Source organism: Rana temporaria, chromosome 5 (assembly GCF_905171775.1).
Source record: "Rana temporaria chromosome 5, aRanTem1.1, whole genome shotgun sequence".
Lineage (NCBI taxonomy): Eukaryota > Metazoa > Chordata > Amphibia > Anura > Ranidae > Rana > Rana temporaria.
The window spans coordinates 348053125-348058997 of NC_053493.1; positions in this window are offsets into that span (position 1 = coordinate 348053125).

Genomic DNA, 5873 nt, shown 5'->3' on the forward strand with positions numbered 1-5873 from the left:
TTTGGTCTGATGGCTGTACACACCATCAGACCAAATTCCCCGCGGACAGCGAATGCAGTGATGTGGCCGCGCCGTCGCCGCGACAATGACGCGGCGACGTGCGCGACCCTGGAAGGTCAATGCTTCCACGAATGCATCGAATCACTTCGACGCATGCGAGGGCTTTCGGCCGAGCGGACATGTCCGGTGAGTCGTACAGACGACTGAACATGTCCGACGGGCAGGCTTCCAGCGGACATGTTTCATAGCATGCTATGAAACATTTGTCCGCTGGAAACCTGTCCGCTAGGCCGGGAATGCGGTCTGGTCAGCCGTACACATGACCGAACATGTCTGCTGAAACTGGTCCGCGGAGGTGGTGCTTCTTAAAGGGGCTTCCTCCCCGCTGGAGATATCCAATGCAATAACCTGGTGCTCTCCTAGAGCGCAGCCAGGTGCGGGAGTCACCACAAAACTCTCAGGCTCAGTGTCAATGATCTGTTCCAGGTCTTCTCTATGGATAGCAAAGTAAAAATATGATAAGCGCTCCAAATGTAAGATAAATCACAACAAGGGTATTAACATGTGATTCAAATGAATAAAATGAACCAAAATATGTGAAAAAGCTCTAATGAGTATAAGGAATGTGTCCATAAGGTGATGCAGGGGTATGACCTCAAGCTGTGGTAGGTATCTGACCCTCTGCGTGACAACATGCATCAAAAACCACAGAAATGTGCAAATCCAAGTGATATAAAATCAAATCAAAATAGGTGATGATCTAGCAGTCTATGGAAATGATGATATATAATTCCAATTTTCAAATTCATCACTCTGATTGTGATGTAATATCCACACAGATGTTGTAGTGCCCTTACCTTAAGGGTGCTATATGTGCACATATAGTGTTGTCTCTCCAAATGCCGGAGTCTCAGGTCTCATCTGTCCCAGGATTGCTGGCTTGCACTATTCAGATGCTCCGCAGTATCCAGGTTCAATGATTCCAAATGTGAGATGCAACAGGGAAAAAAGAGGAATGCCTCCAATGGTGTAGTATGTTAAAATCCCAGCAGGGTTTAATGCACCAAATACGGGGGGGGGGAGGTTGGTACAGACAAAAATAAAAATAAAATGTACAGGCAGCGTTTAAATATCGCGGGGACGCGGCGTACAAACTACCGCCTTACGTCCTGATGGCCTCCGGCTTGTGCGGATAATCCTCGGTCTCGACTCCCTACGGCGTTACGTCACGCACCTCGTGACTTCATCAGGGGATCCTATTGGCTGTCGGGCCGCGGGCTAAATACGCCCAAACCGGAAGTAAACAAACTTCCATTTTCTTGAAGCCCATACACATCCTCCAACTTCTAGACACGGTCCCAGTGGCAGAAGGGAGTACCTTACTTGCCACGGCAGACGTCACGTCGCTATATACCATAGTAGGCCACCATGATGCATGCCATGCCACTAAGTGGCTATTACGTAAGCATAGCAACATGATGTGTAAACAACGTAAATATTTGATCAAGTGCCTTGAGTTCTGCCTCAAATTTAACTATTTTTGGCACAACCAGACCTACTATAAGCAGGCCATAGGCATAGCTATGGGTGCCAAGTTCGCCCCTAGCATAGCTAATACCTTTATGGCTCAATGGGAAGAGACAGCCATTTACGAACACAAGCCGGCCGAGCTTATATTGTACAAAAGGTACATAGACGACGTCATCATTCTATGGAATGGCAGTAAAGAAAATTTGGAGAAGTATATGGAAGGTTTGAATAACAATGAGAAAAATATCAAACTTGTCTGGAAAATAGATGTTAAAACGGTTGATTTTTTGGATTTGAACATAACACTGGAAGGAGATAGAATAATAACCAAAACCTACTTCAAATCAGTTGATACCAACAGTTATCTGTCAGTTGAAAGTTGCCATCACAAACCATGGCTATACAACATCCCGAAAGGCCAACTAGTCAGGCTGAAAAGAAACTGCACCAGGGAGGAAGACTTCAGGGAGCAGGCCCAATTTATTGAGAAAAGGTTTGAAGAAAAAGGCTATGATACATCTTAGTTAAAGGAACAAATACGGAATGTACAGGAACTAGACAGAAGACCGATGTTGGAGAACAAGGTACGAGATAAAGTATCTCAAGGAGACGTGGTACCTAGCCTTATACTAGACTACAATGTTCAGCATAAAGAAATAAATAAACTCATTCAGCGACACTGGCATGTGTTACTTAGTGATAAAGACCTTAACACAATACTCCCTACCAAGCCTAAAATTATTTATAAGCGAGCTCCGACCTTAAGAGACAAGCTGGTAAAATCTGTGATTGCCTCGCCTCCGAAACCAATGTTTTCCTTTTTCAATGGAAAGGGATTCCACCCGTGTAGAAATTGTTTTGCCTGTAGACATGCCAAATTATTTCAAGGCAAACGGCTAGACTTCATTGGTACAAATACAGGGCAAACATACCAAATAAGAGATTTCATTGGATGTCATACGGAGGGAGTCATCTATGTACTCCAATGCAGCTGTAACCTCCAATATGTAGGCAGGACAAAAAGGAAACTCAAATTGAGAATAGAAGAACATGTACGAAACATAACCAATGGCTATCCTAAACATAGCGTATCGCGACATTTTGAGAAGATACATAACAAGGATCCCACCACACTACAATTTTGGGGCATAGAAAAATATAAAGCATCTTGGAGAGGTAGCCACAAAATACGTATAATCAGTCAGAAAGAATCACGTTGGATACATACACTAAACACACTCACCCCAGGGGGTATGAATGTGGATTTCGATCTGAATTGTTTTTTAAATAACTTTTAGCCTGTACAATAGTGATATATAAATCTCGGTCTCAGATTGTTATATGCAAAATAGTAATGGTCCTGGTGGGCTCAGGTTTGTGGGGGTATCGGTCGAACCTTTCATCGTTATGGTTTCCTCTTCCCCTCCCACTCCCTGTTATATATGCCCAAGGACATTGTAGTACTATTCAGATCCACAGGATCTTTTTCAACTAGGGCCATCTTAATGTGCTCTATGCTTTCTATATGTACACAAGGGCGTTTGAACACAGTACTATTAGAATTTTATGCATGACCCAACATATATCCATACCATCTTTTGGGCAACTTTTTAGATACCCACATGTTTGATACACTGAGAGGGGCAATATACTACCAAAGATGGGACTATCATCCCATCAACCCTTTTGGTCTGAGAATAACTTCTCACCTATCACTGGCAATATGCACTTTTATTTTATACAGTGCTAGTTTTATTGTTCAGTATTGTTTTTATTCCTTGTACTTATAGTACCCCCTTTTTAAATGTATTTTTAATCTATCACTGTTTGTATTAAACTTTTTATATCTATATAGCTAGTTCTGTAGCCAACCAGCACTAGTAAGTATATTACCCATTATTTTATAGTTTCTTCTACAGATGCTGTCCACATATTTAGTCATTTATCCCACAGCATGCATACAATAAGAAACATCACATGTAGTTTACTTATTTTTATTCCAGCTACGTCCTAATAGTAGCCTCTAATTGATTCCATTATGTCCATATGTATGGGCTTCAAGAAAATGGAAGTTTGTTTACTTCCGGTTTGGGCGTATTTAGCCCGCGGCGCGACAGCCAATAGGATCCCCTGATGAAGTCACGAGGTGCGTGACGTAACGCCGTAGGGAGTCGAGACCGAGGATTATCCGCACAAGCCGGAGGCCATCAGGACGTAAGGCGGTAGTTTGTACGCCGCGTCCCCGCGATATTTAAACGCTGCCTGTACATTTTATTTTTATTTTTGTCTGTACCAACCCCCCCCCCCCCCGTATTTGGTGCATTAAACCCTGCTGGGATTTTAACATACTACACCATTGGAGGCATTCCTCTTTTTTCCCTGTTGCATCTCACATTTGGAATCATTGAACCTGGATACTGCGGAGCATCTGAATAGTGCAAGCCAGCAATCCTGGGACAGATGAGACCTGAGACTCCGGCATTTGGAGAGACAACACTATATGTGCACATATAGCACCCTTAAGGTAAGGGCACTACAACATCTGTGTGGATATTACATCACAATCAGAGTGAAGAATTTGAAAATTGGAATTATATATCATCATTTCCATAGACTGCTAGATCATCACCTATTTTGATTTGATTTTATATCACTTGGATTTGCACATTTCTGTGTTTTTTGATGCATGTTGTCACGCAGAGGGTCAGATACCTACCACAGCTTGAGGTCATACCCCTGCATCACCTTATGGACACATTCCTTATACTCATTAGAGCTTTGTCACATATTTTGGTTCATTTTATTCATTTGAATCACATGTTAATACCCTTGTTGTGATTTATCTTACATTTGGAGCGCTTATCATATTTTTACTTTGCTTTTACTTTCGTGTCACGTGAACACTTTCAGATATAGCTGCACCAGGTATATTTAACACACCTTTTACCCTCATTTTGTCTACTCACAGTAGCGCATCGGACTTTTCTCATTTATTATTCTCTATGGATAACATTAGTTTGGTATACCACACCAATAACTCCTTTATGGGTTTTGGGCACGACCTCTGCGATGTGCTCAATCTCACTGGGCCCTTCCATCTCCTGAGGGATATCTTCTGCAGCAACAAACACACCCTGGACTATAAGTTGCTCTGCAGTCCCTCTATTCAGCACAGCAGGAATCATGTCCACTCCACTGTTATACACTGAGCCTTCTTTCAGTAAAGCCAACAGACTTGTTGTCCATCTGTCCCAGTCTACCTTCTCTGTGATCCCATCAGAGGTACTCTGCAGTACCTCTCCAAATGCCAAAGGAGACACAGGACAGGGTGGCTCCACAGTAGACACATTGCACATATCACTTTTGTTTTAACTAACTTGTGACAAAACATTTTTAACCACTTAAGGACCGCTGCACGACTATATACGTCCTTAGTTTGAAGAGGGATATCTCGGTAACGGCAGCTGCTGCCACAACCGAGGTAACCATCACTTCAGGCGGCATTCCTGTAAACTATAATGGTGTGTGGCAGGCGCAACACTATAAAGTGCCTCATGCGCTGTGGCATTAGAAGAATTGTGATATCTCTGACTTTTCAGTCCAACAAGACTGTCTATTACTCTGAAATTCCTCTATTGCCGTTCTATGGAAGCAGTAAGATTTAAAGAGCACACCAAATGCTTAAAATAACTTCTTTATTAACCACTTAAGGACCGCCTCATGTACATATACGTCAGCAGAATGGCACAGGCAGGCACATCAACGTATATATACGTGCCCTGCTTGACGTGGGTCGGGGGTCCGATCGGGACCCCCCCCCCCCCCCGTACATGCGGCAGTCCCCGTGGCTTCAGGAGCGATCCGGGACGACGGCGCGGCTATTCGTTTATAGCCGCTCCGTCGCGATCGCTCCCCGGAGCTGAAGAACGGGGAGAGCCGTGTGGAAACACGGCTTCCCCGTGCTTCACTGTGTCGGCGCATCGATCGCGTCATTCCCTTTATAGGGAAGACACGATCGATGACGTCATTCCTACAGCCACACCCCCCTACACTAGTAAACACACACAAAGTAAACCCTAACTCCTACAGCGCCCCCTGTGGTTAACTCCCAAACTGCAACTGTCATTTTCACAATAAAGAATGCAATTTAAATGCATTTTTTGCTGTGAAAATGACAATTGTCCCAAAAATGTGTCAAAATTGTCCGAAGTGTCCGCCATAATGTCGCAGTCACGAAAAAAATCGCTGATCGCCGCCATTAGTAGTAAAAAAAAAAAAAAAAAAAATGCAAAAAAACTATCCCCTATTTTGTAAACACTATAAATTTTGCGCAAACCAACCGA